The sequence below is a fragment of the Daktulosphaira vitifoliae genome, unplaced genomic scaffold (genome assembly GCF_025091365.1).
Source record: "Daktulosphaira vitifoliae isolate Bord-2020 unplaced genomic scaffold, ASM2509136v1 Scaffold_1, whole genome shotgun sequence".
NCBI classification, from domain to species: domain Eukaryota; kingdom Metazoa; phylum Arthropoda; class Insecta; order Hemiptera; family Phylloxeridae; genus Daktulosphaira; species Daktulosphaira vitifoliae.
Genome location: NW_026099572.1, coordinates 4268256 through 4287424, shown reverse-complemented (window position 1 = coordinate 4287424; position 19169 = coordinate 4268256). Strand labels below are relative to the sequence as shown.

At 28.2% G+C, this 19169-nt stretch overlaps 1 protein-coding gene and 1 long non-coding RNA gene across 2 annotated transcripts in view; one reads left to right on the top strand and one right to left on the bottom strand.

The window, feature by feature from the left end:
• Positions 1 to 19169, top strand: part of LOC126896372 (cytochrome P450 4C1-like) — a 156227-nt gene that overhangs the window by 135592 nt on the left and 1466 nt on the right. The window lies entirely within an intron of this gene.
• Positions 9689 to 15607, bottom strand: LOC126896399 (uncharacterized). Its single transcript, XR_007701848.1, has 4 exons — positions 15517 to 15607; positions 15033 to 15221; positions 14550 to 14619; positions 9689 to 9815 (listed from the first exon to the last, which is right to left on the bottom strand). It is a non-coding gene; the product is annotated as an uncharacterized LOC126896399 (long non-coding RNA).

The following is a 19169-nucleotide window of genomic DNA, read 5'->3' as shown; positions in this document are numbered from 1 at the left end:
AAAAAAAAAAAAAAAAAATACATCATGGTAAAATTAATACCTTCTCAGCATCGCATCGAAGTTAAAAACATTTCTCTCTATGTGTAATTGTCCCATTACTTGATAAAAGTACAGATGGTCTTTTTTTAACTTTAATTTAGAACTTTCAAACTTGCAATTGTAACTGAAAATTAAATTTGTATAGTTTTTAAAAATAAATATTACTTAATTAATTCGATTCATTTTCACTAATCGATGAAACACTATTTTTTTCCTAATGGATACTTAAACTACAGGGTGTAAGTCATAAGTTTCAAGACTGACCTCAGAACAAAAAATGTATTGGACATTTCTGTACAGCGGACTAAAATTTTTCAAAATAGGACCCTCGAGTGTCAACACAGCGTTGCCAATGCTTTTTCCATTGATCGCGAAATGCTGTCAAGGACCCTTGTCGAAGCCTTCGAAGCGAATCGCTTCCGTTTCAAGTCTCTCTTGATTCGGAGGAATAGAAAGAAGTCGGAAGGGGCCAAGTGTAGGGTGGCTGAGGCAGCATCAAAACTTGGCTAAAACGTTGCTGACAATGCGCGACGTGTGAACACATCATCATGCTCTTGACGCGAGACTTACTCATGTGAGCTTTCTTCGGCTTCAGTGATGCTTTGGTGTGCCATTCTGAGGTCTGCCACTTGGATTCGAAATCGTACTCATAGACCCTGGTCTCGTCACCAGTAACTACTTGATCCAAAAAGTTTGGATCGAAGTTCAGACGTTGAAGCATGGCGTTGCAAACAGCCAGGCATTACCCCTTCTGCTAATCCGATAAAACCTTTGGAACCAACTTAGCACAAACTTTCCTCATTTATGAATTAAATTAATTCATATTAATTTATGAATTTTTTTGCAAATCTCACGACAGCCCGTTATTTTTGCATATCTATTAAAAATAAAATTAGGATACAACCATGGTTTCTGTGTCTGGTAACAGACACAAAAAAAAAAAAAAAAAACACATCATGGTAAAATTAATACCTTCTCAGATTCATATCGAAGCTAAAAGTGATAACGTTAATACCTATTTTTCATAATTTAGCTTTAATGAACTATAAGAAATAATTTTTTTTAATTATTTATAATTAATAATACTTATTGAGATCGAGTTACATAACAATTTAACAGTCATTTAACTGTTATTATTACTAGTTGACCTAATGCATATCTAAAGTTCATAAATACTACTTCAAAAAAATTTTTTGATAACCTATACCTAATGAATAATAACATAATTTAATAATTAGATTCGTTGTTAATAGTATACAATTAATCACTATATATACTATCTTATAATTATTACAATTTTTTATTTGTGAAAATAATAATTTTTCTATTTATAAAAATTAATGATATTTTATATTAAATATATATATGCGTTATTGTTAATTATTCCAAATTAAAACAAAACATTAATTAAGATAATAAATCACATTTTTACTAGGCATATAGTCACTAACTATAATGCAGTTTCAGTATACTTTTCTCATTTATTTTAAAAACTGCCTTTGTCATACAAAATAATTAAAATGTTATTAACATTAAATAATTCTTTAGTTAATTTCAGTAAACTAAATGTATATTGGCCAATGAAAACCGAATTAGCTGGTTATGCTGTCATTGTATTCTTAGTAATTGTTTGGTGTCGCATTAAATGGAATCGTAGATTTATCGATAGACTAGCGGCCAAGTTACCAGGCCCTCAATCATATCCACTAATTGGTTCAGGACTAGAATTTGTAGGGACATTACAACGTAAGTTTATAATAATTCATGTATCTAAACTTTCTTTTGCCACCATCATAAAAAATATCAGGTTACGAGCACACTAGAATAGAGTTTATCCATATTTTTTAATTCTTTCCTTAGAAAATATATAATAAAAATTATAAAAATCAATGTAGACTATGTCTTAGAAAAACTTTATATTTGTCATATACATCTTTTGTATATTATTTAAAGGTTATATGTTTTTTTAGTGAAAGAAAACTATATTGTCTTAACAACTCGTCTTTAAATTATAATAGTGATTAGTATTAAAAAATGATTAATTTGAAGTCGACAATTTTTGTCTCATAAATTCATTCTTTGTTAATTATATTCTTCAATTGTTATCTATAATATACAGACATATTTAGGGTATGAATATCCTACTGATACTAATTTTTTTTATTTAAAATTAACCCAAAAATATCTTCTTGTACATTTTCACCACAATGTATTTATAATAGTGATATTTTAATAAATTCACATTTTAATTATTAATAGATTAAAAAATTGTGTTTTAAACTTCACAATCAAAACAAGTTTCAAACATTTAAATTAATCAAATACCTTTTTTTTAAATAATTTAAAACACTTGTTTTGAACAAAAAAAAAAATAAAACAATTTACACGTCATATTAGTGGTGCTTGAAAGAAAAACTATTAGAGTCGAAAATATGTAAGTATATTTTTGCTTTATTTTGATTTTGATAGTTTTTTCCAAACATCATCGATATAGTTAAGATAAAAAATAATACAAATATGATTTTTAACCATTGGTCGAACAAATCATTACTGGACTTCTTTATGATTCTAAATTTTACCATAAATGATTTTTTAGAAAATAACAGTCTAGTTAATTAAAACATATTAAAATGTATAAAGGAAAAATATTTTTAAACATTTTAATCCCGAAAGGATCAAAAAACCATATATCATACCTCAACCACCCGTGAGCCAACAGTTAACATTTGAGATTACCAATTAATTAGTATGTCTACTGCGTCACAACCAACTCTGAAATTAATTATGTGATATTTAAATTGATAATATAATGTTTAGAAATAATGGAAAAAATTTTACAATTATCTGAACAGTTTGGTCCAGAACCATATAAAGTCTGGTTAGGATCAACACTAGTTGTAATTTTGACAAAACCAGAAGACTTAGAAGTATGTATTACTTTTTTAATTAAAATTGAAAATTTGCTTATTTCAAAGTTAAAATTCAATAGATAATATTCTATTTAAATTGTAAGAAATAATTTATCAATTGATAATTACGACATTTCATTAATTGCTTGTTTACTTTTCTTGCAACCAATAATATTCTCTAAAATTAAAATTACTTAAAAAATATTAATTTAAAACCAATATAAAAATATTATAAATATTTAACTCATAAACCAAAAAAAAAATTTCAAAAAAATTTACCATTATCAACACTAAATACATAATGATATCCCGACCGAAAAAAACTCTTTTATGAGAGCCATTATCATCTAGAGACGTTATTACTAAGTAATATTATCACATTTTACCAGTTTACACAGGTTATATAATGCATTTTTTAGTGGGTTAAGATCTTAATTAATTAAATTGTTCTTATTTTTAAACAATTAAATCCATAAAAAATAAAGGCTACGAAAAAAAAAATTATAAATAATAAACAAAAAAAAATTCATATCATAGGCGGGTTAAAACCTCGTACCCCAAACGTGTAAAACATATATTTTACCAACTCGGCAACCATACGTTGTTTCAGTCGATAGAAAAATTGGCTATTTAAGCTAGTTCAAATTTCAAAGTTATTTTTCTCGACTTAAAAGAAGCAAACAAATTTAAATAAGTTTAACTTTCTATGCTATATTAATTTTTTTAGTTATATAATATTTATGAAAATCTGTACTCCCTTTATCAGATATTTTAAAATAAAATAAAATACAAAACCCAGAATTTTAACACAAAAATAGCAAATTTTTGAATACGGTAGTCATTTTTACCATGAAGACAAATCCAGAGGTCCAATTTTTTTTTTTCAAATTAAAGTATATTACATAAGCTTTAATTTAAGATATATATAAAAGTGTCAGTATTTCCGGAATACTTTCAAAAATTAAATTGAAAATATCTTAGTAACAATACGCATGTTTAAAGTTTTGACCTCCCTTGTTAAAGGGGTATGAACCAATTTACAAAAAAAGCGTGCCTGATGAAAGGAGTATATAAATATTTATTATAAAAAAATAATAATATTGATCCATACATTTTTCCAAAAGTTATATAAAATATAAATTAAATAATATAACATATAAAATCGAGATTTTTTTCACGGAAATCGTACGTTTTTCTTTAACTTTGATGTCCGTTTTCACCACGAAGACAAGTCCAGAGGTCAAATTTTTTTTTTTCAAATTAAAGTATATTACATAAGCTTTAATTTAAGATATATATAAAAGTGTCAGTCGTTCCGGAACATTTTCAAAAGTTCAGTTGAAAAAGTTCTACTTTCAATACGCATTTTAAAAGGTTTGCACCCCTCCCTGTATAAAGGGAAATGGTCCGATTTAAAAAAAAGTATGTCGAATGAAAGAAGTATATATAAAGTATTTATCATTAAAGAATAAAGTTGATTCATGCATTTTTTAAAAAGTTATAGCAACATAATGTTAAAAAATGTAAAATATAATATCAAGAATTTTTTCACAAAAATAGCATATTTTTGCATACGGTAGTCATTTTCACCATGAAGACAAGTCCACAGGTCAAATTTTTTTTTTTCAAATTAAAGTATATTACATTAACTTTAATTTAAGATATATATAAAAGTGTCAGTCTTTCCGGAACATTTTCAAAAGTTAAGTTGAAAAAGTTCTACTTTCTATACGCATTTTAAAAGGTTTGCACCCCCCCTGTATAAAGGGAAATGGTCCGATTTTAAAAAAAAGTATGTCGAATGAAAGAAGTATATATAAAGTATTTATCATTAAAGAATAAAGTTGATTCATGCATTTTTTAAAAAGTTATAGCAACATAATGTTAAAAAATGTAAAATATAATATCAAGAATTTTTTCACAAAAATAGCATATTTTTGCATACGGTAGTCATTTTCACCATGAAGACAAGTCCAGAGGTCAAATTTTTTTTTTTCAAATTAAAGTATATTACATTAGCTTTAATTTAAGGTATATATAAAATTGTCAGTCTTTCCGGAACATTTTCAAAAGTTAAGTTGAAAAAGTTAATTTTTTGTAAAAAAGTTACCATTTTGAAACCCCATCCTTTGGGCTGTTAAAGGGTCAAATGTTCACAAAAATATATAAAATGATAGGTAATTATCTAAGGTATCTATAAAAAAAAAAATTATATTGATTCGGTCATTTTTAAAAAAGTTATGGCACTTTTAAGTAAAAAAAATTGAAGAAATATCGAAAATTAGCGATTTTTAAATATGAAATTTTTGGGGGAATTTCCCTCGTTTACGGGGAACCAGGAAACTTTTTTCAATTTTTGAGGGTAATGTCTTCGACTAGATACGATTTGTGATCTTTTGACATATTGTTCATCAAAATCGGTCCAGCGAGAGCTGAGATTGAGCGTTCACAGACACAAAAAAAAAAATAAAAAAATAAAAAAAAAAATAAAAAAACACATCATAGTAAAATTAATACCTTCTCAGCTTCTCATCGAAGCTAAAAAATACTGAATTATAACAAAAAAAATATCATTTTAATCCTTAAAACTTCCGACTTATAAATGACAAACAATATCGGCCATATTACCTTATCCCAATACTACTATAAAATAAACCTAGATCAGTGGGAACAACTACAGATGTTAGTTGTTCCCACTGATTAATTAAAATTACCATCATAAAATATCATTTTGATGCAAATCTATGAATTTTGTTTATTTTTAGAATAAATTATTGAATTTGTTGCGATCGTGTATATCATCTAATTAATTATGAAAGATGATGTTAATTTGTTTGTGTGTGTGTGTGTGTGTGTGTCAGATAGTCAGCTATGAACTAATTTGGATAGGTTTATGAAAAACAAGTGGTTTTTGCACTATTCACCACCTGTATTGTCACTTCATAATAAACATTAGCTAACAGTTTTCTCCGTAACTTCCGGTACTGGATTTAGTTGATTTGTTTATCCTACCTCTAAAGGCTAGCCGAGGTGTTATCATCGGAACACTGGGTCAAGCGTCAGGCATGTTGTTGGAAATTAACCAAATTCAGAACTATATTTTTCATACATTTTCTATGTATTTTTATTATTTATTAATTTTAACTTTGATGCGAAGCTGAGAAGGTATTGGTTTTACTATGATGTGTTTTATTTATTTTTATTTTTTTGTGTCTGTTACCACTTTTTCTCAGCTCTCACCAAACCGATTTCTTTCAACGATACGTCAAATCGTATCTAGTCGAAGACATTACCCTCAAAAATTTTAAAAATTTTCCTCTTTTCGCATAAATGGGGGAAATCTCCAAAAAAATTTTGACAATTTTTCAATTTTTTTACTTAAAATTGCCATAACATTTTTAAAAATGACCAAATCAATATAATTTTTATTTTTATAGATCTATGATGGTATACCAAATGATAAGTAAAGAACTTATCATTTGGTATACTTTTTTTATAAATTTGACCTTTAACCTGCCCACTTGGGGGATTGAAAACTTTTTCACAAAAAATTAACTTTTTCACTGTGAAAACAGACATCAAAGTTAATAAAAAAAATATTTTTTATATTTTTAACTTTATATTGCTATATCTTTTTGAAAAATGGATGGATCAACACAATTTCGATAGGCTGTTGTTATAGGAAGGAAATTAGGGTAANCGATTTTTCTAAAAAAAATATTTTTTATATTTTTAATTTTATATTGCTATATCTTTTTGAAAAATGGATGGATCAACACAATTTCGATAGGCTGTTGTTATAGGAAGGAAATTAGGGTAACACCTAGGTATGAGGTGCAGACGAAGTGCAAGACNAACACCTAGGTATGAGGTGCAGACGAAGTGCAAGACACAAATACTTTGGGTATAGGTGAGAATAAAGAACAGGGGTAGCCGAGTATGAGGTACAGTCGAAGTGCGAAAAACAAGTACTTTAGTTATTAGGAGAGGATAATGAAGTACGAGATGCAGACGAAGTGCAAGACACAAGTACTCTGAAATGTTGAGGACGGGAGTAGGTAGGTGAAAATGGAAAAACAAAGACTTGACTTTATGCAGTAAGCCGGACAGTGACAACCGAGTACTGAGACTGATGAATGACATAAGGCACTGGAGTCGACTGACCAAGATAGCCAGATCTTTTGGGTTTTTATAATAATTTGGACTATTGACAATTTAGCGATAATATTTAATTGTTATTTCATCAGTCTCTAGAAGCGGATGTACTGACTGTATTTTATTATAATAAATTCTCACAATAATGGTAACGTGACACCATCACAATATGTACAATAATAAAGATGATCTGAAGTCATGATTTGAGAAAGCACCTGTCGTTGGCTCTGAAATAAAGCAAACGTAGAATGGCGTTGCTTCAGCGGAGTATATACGGAGCTATATACATAAAAGTATATTTACAGTATGCAAAATGCGAATATAAAAATACACTAAATATGTTCAACATATTTTATAGTCTAAAATGGTATACCTATACTTTTACATATAAGAGAACACAACGAGATAAAATAAAATGTAATTATTTTGTGTATATCAAACGGATGTGTCTATTACAAACGTTAAACAAATCATCTATAAGAGGTTTTGAAGAATGAACTTTTAATTATTAGAAGTTGTTGTTGACTCCAAAGTTAATTCAATATAACGATATCATATATACTTAATAATATATGCATATTTGTCTACATTAAAAATAAATGTAATGCACTTATTTTTTCAACATTTTGTTTTTCCAAATAATGTTCTCAACTCTTCATTTATACTAACTTCAAAAATTTTTGTGATTGGCATCACAAAGCAACTTATGCTTTGTGTAATTCATCAGTCCCACTACTCGGTTATTGCTGTCCGGCTTACTGTATAAAGTCAAGTCTTTGTTCATTATTTTTGACGCTCTTTACTCTTACCTACTTTTACCCTCTACAATTTCAGAGTAATTGTGCCTTACACTTCGTCTGCACCTCATACCTAGGTGTTTCCCTTATTCTCTTCCTATAAAAACGGCCTTTCAACACTTACAGCCAATCTGGAGTGTCAGGCGAGCACAATGATTTCTGTACGTGAATATCTAAGCAGACTTATCATCATCTTCGTATACTCAATTCATCCACCCTTAGTAGTTTTATATTACGACACACAATTATGTTAAATTAAGTTAAAAAAACTCAGCACAGTGGGGAAGTGACATAGTTTGGTGAATTATAATGATATCTGAGANGGGGAAGTGACATAGTTTGGTGAATTATAATGATATCTGAGAGTGATTAAAATCACTATCATAAAAAACGCTTTGATGCTAATATGTAGATAAAGTTTAATTTTAAAAAATTGGTAAATTTTTCTAAAATCTACATGATCTCCAATATCCTTATTTAAATCCTGATTAAAGCTTTTATGATTTATAAGTGTAATATATGAATAAATAAATGAAAATGGTGTTATTTTATAAAAAAAATTATTTCGAATGGAAAAGCTGGATATAAATATTATTTCTCATAAAAAAATTGTATTGAATCATACACTTTTCAATAAGTTATAGCATTATAAAGTTAAAAATATAAAATTGAGAATTTTCATACAAAAATAGCATTCGGAAACTATTTTCACGGTGAAGACAAAATAAAGTCCGAAATTGTTTTTTCCATGATAAAGTATATTATATTATCATTCATTTAAGATATATATAAAAACATCAGACTTTCAGGAACACTTTCAAAGGTTAAGTTAAAATAGTTGTCATATTGAATCCCCCCTGTGGGCAGGTAAAGGGTCAGAATTATAAAAAAAATATACCAAATGATACCTAAAGACATTATGCATCTATAAAAAAAGTTATATTGATTTGTTTATTTCTGAAAAAGTTATGGCAGTTTTAAGTGAAAAAATTTTCGAAAATTAGCGATTTTTATAAATGTAATTTTTTTGGAGATAAACAATTTTTTTTTAAGTATTGTATAATGATTTTTAAATTTTATATACGTTTGCCATAAAAGTAATAACTACTTTATAATTTTTTATAATTTCTCTGTAAAAATTATTAAATATCAATTTTCAATTATATTTAATTTTATATATTAAATATTTATTCATATATTACACTTATAAATCATAAAACTTGTAATCATATATAATATAAATAAGGAAATAGGAGATCGTGTGAAATTTTCAAGAACACTTTCAAAAGTAAAGTTAGAAAAGTTAATTTTTTGTGAAAAAGTTTTAAATATCCCATGTGGGCAGGTTAAGGGTCAAATTTATAAAAAAGTGTACCAAATGATAAGTAAATACATCATAAATCTATAAAAATAAAAATTATATTGATTTGGTCATTTTAAAAAATGTTATGGCAGTTTTAAGTAAAAAAATTGAAAAATTGTCAACAATTAGGGAATTTTTAAATTTGCAATTTTTTTGGAGATTTCCCCCATTTACGGGGAACGAGTGAAATTTTTTTAATTTTTGAAAGTAATATCTTCGACTGGATACGATTTGTGATCATTTGACGTATCGTTGAAAAAAATCGGTTCGGTAAGAGACACAAAAAAAATTAATTAATTAAAACACATTATAGTTAAAATAATACCTTCTCAGCTTCGCATCGAAGTTAAAAGCTTTATTTATACTCTTAAAAAAATAGCATAATGTAATAAAATAATAATGTGTAAAAGTATTAAAAAACTTACTTGATCTGGTAATTTATGAAATTTTTTGCAAATCTTACGACAGCCCGTTATATTTGCATATATATTAAAAATAAAATTAGGATACAGCCATGGTTTACACATCCTCGTACAAATAACTTTTGAACCCCTAAAGAAATTTATATTAATAAGTAAATAAATAGAGACTTGAGTCTTTTTTCAATTTCTTTTATAATATTATAAGTCGACCATGTAACAATAGTTGATAGATGGGTTAAAAAAGTAAAGTATGTACAATAAATTGTAATGTGTAATAAGGTAGTTAAATAGTGCAACCAGCGATTAATATAAAATAAAATAATGCTAATAATTACGGGAATAGATCGATAATTGAATACAACAAAGGGAACAATATTTGAAATGTCATTAGATACTAAACATTTTATAAGCAGGCACCTACTAGAAGCCAAGGAGTATTAATTCAATAAATAGTTGAGGCAGTCTCCAACGACTTCATCCTCGTGTANATTTTATAAGCAGGCACCTACTAGAAGCCAAGGAGTATTAATTCAATAAATAGTTGAGGCAGTCTCCAACGACTTCATCCTCATGTAAAAGGCAAAAGGGAACAGAATTCGGGTTTGATTTGTAAGCGAATACTTGTAAAAGGTTATGACCCAGTCTGAGTCGTGAAAAGCAATACTTCATACAACACATTTTTAAAAATGTCTTCTTTATCGCTCTGCTAATTTTTTTAGAAACTAAAATTTTCTTTTTCTTGAAAAAGGCTGTCTTTGCTTACCCTATTCTTTGTTTAATTTCCTGAGAACTTCTTCCGTCTGATGTTATTAAACTTCTCAAGTTTTTAAAACTAGAAACTTGTGAAGTAAGTTGGTTTTCTAAATAAATAATTGTGTTATTTGTGGGTTCACGAGCACAAACTAAAATTTTTGTTTTACCTGAATTAATACGCATTTGATACTTATTTAAAATTACTTGCATTATTGCCAGGGCTCTCTGAAGGTCGTGCTCTGTTACTGGTAATATTACGATGTCGTCTGCAAACCGGATCATTGGAATCAATATACCACCCACTTTGATTCCAATCCCAAGTCCGTTAAATTTATCTTTAACATCGGTTATGCTTTTTTCTATGTAGCAGTTGAATAATAATGGTGAAAGTGGGCACCCTCATCTTACACCTCTACATATTTTCGTACTAGCTGACTCATGATTTATTGTAATTTCTGCACTTTGATTTTTGTAGAGGTTATATACGAGGGACGTCCAGAAAGTGAGGTTACAAGGCCTGTGTAGGACGTAGGGCATTTTGTTTTTCAAAGTTGTCACCCCTGTCATGTAGAGAATTTTCTATCGATCAAAACAAATCATCAAACGCCTCAGTCCGTTACGAAATGTCGTCACAGCAGCCAAACACGTCAAACAGTTCGTCGTCCAATCGCTCCACCTACCGTAGGTGTGAGATACGCTCTGTTATTAGGTTCCTTACTTTGCGTAACGAATCCGCGGCCAGTATTTATCGCCAGCTTGTGGAAACCTATGGATGCGAGGTGATGACACGTCAGCAAGTTACAAAGTGCGTTACATTATTTAAAGAAGGCCGTACTGACACTCACGACGAAGAAAGGTGTGGAAGACCATCCGTAATTTCAGATGGGCTTCTACAGCAGGTTGAAGAAAAAGTTTGCGATGATCGTCGTGTAACTCTTGATGCCCTTAGTGAAAGTTTCCCACATATCTCACGAAGACTCCTGGGTGAAATTATAACAGAAAAACTTGGTTATAGGAAGTTGTGTGCAAGGTGGGTGCCAAAAATGTTGACTTCAGAACATCGTCAAAATCGTGTTTTGGCTGCACGCCAGTTTCTTGAACGGTATGAAAGCGAGAATGAAACATTTCTTGACTCAATTGTGACTGGTGACGAAACATGGGTGTGTCACTATACTCCCGAGTCAAAAAGGCAATCTCAACAGTGGCGACATACACATTCACCATCAATCAAAAAATTCAAAGTTCAATTTTCAGAGAGGAAGATCATGGCATCTGTTTTTTGGGACCGGAAAGGGTTATTATTGGTCGATTTTATGCCTAAAGGAACTACCATAAATGCAGCTGCATACTGTGAGACACTCAAGAAGTTAAAAAAAAGAATCAAGGACAAATGGAGAGGAATGTTAACTCATGGTGTGTCACTCCTTCGTGACAACGCTAGACCTCATACCGNTCAAGAAGTTAAAAAAAAGAATCAAGGACAAATGGAGAGGAATGTTAACTCATGGTGTGTCACTCCTTCGTGACAACGCTAGGCCTCATACCGCCCGTCTCACTCAGNGCCCGTCTCACTCAGGACCTGCTCGTTTCATTTGGGTGGGATATTGTGACTCACCCACCCTACTCCCCGGACCTGGCACCATCGGATTATTATCTTTTCAATAAATTGAAGGAGTTCTTGGGTGGACAACGATTATCAATTGACGAGGAAGTCCAGGATGCTGTCGAAAATTGGCTTCGGCAGGTGGAGCGGAAGGTATACGACAAGGGTATACAAAAACTGGTCCTTAGGCTTCAAAAATGTATTGATCTCAATGGCGATTATGTAGAGAAATAATGACATGTTTTGACACCTATCTTGTAAATTTCATTTAAATATATCCATATTTTAAGTTTTAACACATGTTGTAACCTTATTTTCTGGACGTCCCTCGTATAATTACGCTGTCTTTAAAATCTAAATTGAATTCCTTCATTATTGAGAACATAATTTTCCAATTTATGTTGTCGAAAGCTTTTTTGATATCTAAAAATGATAAGCATGTTATTTTATTTCGAGATATTTATTTTTCTATTAAGATCCTAAGTCCTAATATTGCCTCTCTAGTTCCATTTTGTTTTTTGAATCCATACTGATCATTTAATAGATATCGGTTGGCTTTATTAATTATCCTTCGATATATAATTTTTATGAGTATCTTTGTGGAGTGAGGGAGTAAGCTTACAGTTCTAAAATCTGCGCAAGAGACAGCTTTATTCTTTTTTAGTAATTTTACAATCCTGCTATTGTAAAAGTCCTTCAGTATTACTCCTGTTTCGTATATATCGTTCATAAAATAGTACATCGCGTCTACTATGCTTTCACTTGCGTTTTGTAGTAGTTTTCTGGGGATTTCATCTGTTTCCAGGGCTTTTTTTTTTTCAAATCTCTAAAAATGGCATTAAATTCATTTTTTAGTAACGATGCGCCATAAGAGCACTCATCAGTTTCTTCATTGATATCTTTTAACTCCTCCCCTTGATATAGTTCTTCAAGGTACTCTCTCTATCGGTTTACCACCTCTCTTGTGTTCAAGAGCAATTTACCATTTTTGTCTTTAATATTATTGTCACGAGTTTTGCAAGATTTGACTTGATTTTGAAACCGATTCCTTTCTAGTATATAATCAATCTGATATCTTCCTGTATCGCCGTATTTTTCATGTATATATTCTTTTCTTGTATTCTTTGAATAGTGTATTCGTTATCACGAACTGTTTTCTCTGCTAAATTCCACTAATCGATCTCCTCTTGCATTTCTTTGACCTAGACCATATTTTCCCACTTCTCTACCGTCTTTTCCTTCGCCTACAACAGCATTCCAGTCTCCATTATANAACCGATTCCTTTCTAGTATATAATCAATCTGATATCTTCCTGTATCGCCGTATTTTTCATGTGTATATTCTTTTCTTGTATTCTTTGAATAGTGTATTCGTTATCACGAACTGTTTTCTCTGCTAAATTCCACTAATCGATCCCCTCTTGCATTTCTTTGACCTAGACCATATTTTCCCACTTCTCTACCGTCTTTTCCTTCACCTACAACAGCATTCCAGTCTCCATTATAATAATGTTATCTTTTCCTTTAGTGAGTTTTAGTAGTTCTTCTATTCCAGCATAAAATTCTTCAATTTCTTCGTCATCAGCTCTTAACGTAGGCATATATACTTGTATTACAAATAGATCAGAAGGATGAGACCTATTTGACTGAACATATTGTATAATATTAGTAGTATCGTTAACAATACTATTTTATTTACAATATTAGCAACAAAAAATAAGCAGGGCTGCTAATACCAGAGCGTTTAATTTTAGCAGCTTTAGAATAGAATACGTTGTTGGGGACCATAATTTATTTTATATTCTTATGATTTGTCCATTTGACGCAGAAGTAATCAGTGGAGGAATGATTCAATTTCCAGAGGATACATGAGGATGGAGAGGTTGCTTTATCCGGGCATGGAGAAACATAATAGTCGTATAGCTAATAATACCTAATCTAATGAAAAAGAGCTTGGAAATGAAGTGTTTAATCCATTTTCATAGTGGAAAGGCGAGATTAAAAAAAAAAATTGGAATTAGAGACTGTATCGAAAGTAATTCGCTTTATTATTAATTGACGTTTTCTTACCAGAAGCTTAATGATTTTTAACCGAAAATTTGTAACGAAAGCGATTAAGGTCGATTTTGAAAGGTATAATGACTACTCACCACTGGTGTCTGATTAGACATAACCAGAGTAAAGTATATAAGTATTCATAATATAATATTTATTGGATAAATAGCCAATTAAAAAAACGACTGAGCGCTTGACATGCGATAAGCCGGTCATATTAGTCAACAGGTAAAATTATAATTTCTATTTTAATTTAAATTAATAACTATTATTACTAACTTAAATTTTAAAATGATCAAAAACTGAAATAAATTTCAGTTAATAAATATAAATCGATAAGCTATTACAGGCATATAAAATTACTGAAAAAAATCGATATTTAGCCCAAACTAATATACCAGATTATCATCTATAAATATAAAAATAGTACCATATGATTTTTTTATTACTTACTCTTCTATTGCTTTACTAAAGACATATTTACTATCACTTTGTGTATCACAACTATATCCCATTGCAGTTTCTATGAAAAAAATTGGGTATAAGACTTAAGTATTAAAATCAAATTATAAAACTTTTCTGATAAAATATTTCTAAAAAAAAATATAGATAATTTTTTATAAAACTATCCAAACATTCAATATCATTTAAATTTATTAGTCATTACAAATAAATATAAAATACTTTTTGAATACATAGCAGAATTTTTTTTTTTACATTGTCCTAGAAACATTTCAATAAAATAATGTAAAATATATATCCTCAATATTGGCAGGTCATACTGTTAATACAGTAGTATTTCTTCCAAAAAGTTACTATGTCTTCTAACTTTTATGAATGTTGTGAAAATTTTTTGAAAAAATTCGATCATTTTAAATATTATATTCTTTGTTATTCAAAATATTTTATTGTTACGAGGGTAAGAATCTCATTTACCACTTATAGTTTCAACTGAAATAGAAATTATATAATCCGAAATATCAAATGTTTCAGTTTTTCCTAGTTCTTTTTGAAGATTTCTTATTAAGATTGATGTTTTCTCATTAAAAATCGATAAAAGTTGATTTACGAAAGAAGTATTAAAAGCAGGAGAAATTATTTTTCGATGTTGTTTCCATTTGTAAACTAAAAACAATAATTGACATTTTAAGTTTATTATAAATTATGAAATATCTATGTTTAAGTAAAAATGTTATCTTGCACAATACTATTTCAATTAATTTATCTAGTTATCAAATAATTAGTGATAATCTAGAATTATAAAAAAAATCTCGGAACTTAAATTCTTTGAATTTTAGTTCTGAGAAAAATATAAAATGAAAATTAATGTACTTTAATTTTGTTAAATGTGAATATTATAATTGAATTTTTAGTTTAACTATAGATAATTTATTATAACAATAATTTATATTTTACTAACCGGGAGCTGTAACCAATCCTTCTCCTATAAAATCTAAAAGAAAATTGTATATTTCATCTTTTTCAAGAGCTTTGGAACTGTTAAATATTATCTGAAAATTATTTTATTGTTTATTTTTAAATTAAAGTAGTCTTAAAATTTTAGTGCGTAAAATATTAAAATAATCATATATATGTCAAAAGTGAAGTTATATCATAGTTTAAAATTAATAAAAATACCCTAATAGAATAAACCAAAAATTTTTGGATATCCTCTCACTCACGATGAACGTAAAATTCTTGTTTAACTTCTGACGTGTCGTTGAACATTATATTTTAGTTGGGATAGAAAATATCTATACCTTTATCTTAATACTTTAAAGGTGGTACAACGATATTTTAAAGTGGTTATCATGTGACGGTATATATTTTTGATAATATTTTTATTAATATGTTATCGTTGTTTCTATTGAAGACAAGAAGCTTATCATAAACATTTTCAACAATCTATAGAACTATAATAATCAAGGTGAGTACCTTTATGGACTTATTGCAGTATAACCTGTTATGTCATGGTGCAGTCGACTTAGTGTTAATAATACTCAGTACAATTTGGCAAGTCATGACTGCCTCGTGTGTTTTTGTAATGAAAATCAAAAGATACTTCAATTTTCATAAAAACATTTGTAAAAACCTTGTTTGCTTTTTTAGGAAAACTAATACAATATCTCTGGTTTGGATTATCAAACGTAGGAAAAATTCCAATTAATAAAAAGGTAATAAAAATAGCCCAAGAAATTTTTCAAATGAAATTTTTAATAATGTAACCGATTTCATAAAATAAATGAAAGGTCACAAAACTCACTATTCATAAAAAAACTCAATAAAAATAAAATAATTTTACCTGAGACTTCAAACATAAAAAAAATTGCACTCAAAATTTTATATGAATCGTAACATTTTTAAAACATAATTTAATATTTAAACAGATGACTGGCCAGATATTTTGTCAACCGGTCAAATGAAACTTTCTTCTTTCACTGTATTTGATTTTAAAAAAGGAATCATTTTTTTTATTTTTTTTAAATTGACAATACACTTTTAAGTACACTATTCAAAATAATTTAACCACAAAACAAGAGTAATTAAATTTCAAATTGTCTCGTGAACTTATTTTCTATAAGATAACTATTGTGAAGTCTACGCTAGCACTGTGATTATTCCAAAATAGAATAAACAAAAAAGGAAGACATGTTAAACTTCCACAAGAGGAACAATAATATAAAATATAAAGTATAAAGATTTACTTATTTTAAAACAACTTTAATGAAAGAAGAATCTCACAAGTTCCATGAAAATCTAAAAAAAAAGATATACAGGACAGTGAAGTTGAATATCGGCAACATTCTGATAGATAATGCTGGAGACTGGAAAAAGGTATTAGTAAGGTGAAAATGGGAAATCTTTGGGTGACTATCAAGGGCACATACCGCTCTGTGGGTTGGGAAGGCCTGTGGCTAATATAGTCCCCATATATGGCGCTAAAATGAGATGATAAAGTGAAATTATGATAAATATTTTTATGAGAATAATAGAGATCATTTTCTAAGAATTTAATCATCAATTATCAGACGTTTAGGTAAGCATACATCCACATTAAAAGTACATCTATCATTTCTAATAATTTTATCTTGGAATACCGGACACCTATGTAAGCATATCTCCAACATCACAAAAACTGAAACCTGCTCCCCACTTATTAGTAAAACAGTCATAGTTGTATGATAGTGTTTATCGTAATGTTACTTTAATAACATATAAAATACATTTTTAAGGGTCTCCTTTATTATACTAATATTCTCATACAATGATATGAGTGTAGCTAATCAGTGAAGTAATTTTGATAACAAATAATATATATTACTTAGATATAACATCAACAACAATCAAACTTTAATGCAGTCTACAGTGTAACCGCTACTGACGACGGAGAATTTAAAATGGGTGATGAAATGGTAATCATTGATGAATATATGTATAACATTAAAGTCGATGTACAAGTACCTTTGATGAAGCATTATACAAATTGTTATTTAAAATGATATCCAACGTAGATTTAATCACTTCTGAGGACATTTTAACGTATAAAAACTGTCACATACACACGAGATTACACAAAAACATTAACGGAAATTTGAAAACAAATTAAGGATATAAATATAAAATATAATAATACAGTTATTTAACGGACGGCAACTGAGCTAAAAAAAAAAAAGTTTAGCAGCGGATTAACGTTTTATCTGTTACAAATAAACAAAAATAATACATATATTGGGACGATATAAACGGTTAGTGCAGCGACTGGCTATTACACGCATCTAAGTGTGCACATAATATGGGCGTGTATAAGGAAATAATAATCTTAGAAAAAGTGATTATCTTAAGTTAGCAATTATTGCAACTGAAATATATAATTCTTATTGTTTTATTAATTATTACACTAAAATTAAATAAAAGTAGAATACTTAAGAATATAAATAAACTATGTGGGTAAAAAAAGTAAGTAATAGTATCTTTATATTTTCATTAATATAAATATTTAATATTTTATCACAGGCTAACAAATAGTAATAATAATATAAAGGAAATTCGAGTAACTATAGAATAAATTGATTTTATTATAATAATTAACCATTATTACTATAAATAGGTAGGTTAATAACATACATCGGAAATAACAAGACACTTGAATTATAAGAAAAAAAATATTCTCTAAATGAATAAAAGGTAAGTAATAGTATCTACATATTTCCATTATCAATAATATCAAAAAAATTCACTGTAGACTATCAAAGAATATTAGAGAAACTATGAAATAAATCAGTTTATTATAATTATTAAGTATTTTTTCTTATGTATAGATAGACCTATATTATACATCTAAAACAGTATAACATCGCATTTTTCAATGTTAATATATTTTACTTAAATAATATTTAAAAAACATAAAATAAGAAAATTATCTAACTAAGTATTTTAAATAATATTTGAATTCTTAAAACATAGCGAAAAGAGTGGTGCGGTTCATTACCTAGAGTTTAAAATAAGCAGATAAGTGCTTCACTTCGATTCATTATATTTAAGAGTTAATAACTTCCAAAATACTGGTTCAAAAGTTACCATTCATTTTTCTTATTTTTGAACAAATTAAACATATATGTATTTATTTAAAAATAAATTAAGTGCTATTATTATAACAAGGGAAAAAGGTGGAATAAAATAATTTTTTTTTAGCAAATTATATGACATTGAATACTATAATATCTGAAAATAAGAAAAATTTAAATGTTTTATTATTTAAAATTCAATTTTATTTCATTATCAAATTAATTTTTATCTTAGCTATAGCAAATTTAACTATAGTTAAATTTATTATTTGGTACTTTTAACTGTTAACTTATCGACATGTTCCTACTTAAATTTTAATTATTTTCATTAACTTGCTCATCTTCGGCAGTAATACATACATTTTAAAAATATGTAGTTTATTTATCGGATATTAAGGAATTATTAATTGAATACTTGTATTGAGTTTTAGCTTCGATGCGAAGCTGAGAAGGTATTAATTTTACTATGATGTGTTTTTTTATTTATTTTTTTTTTTGTGTCTGTGAA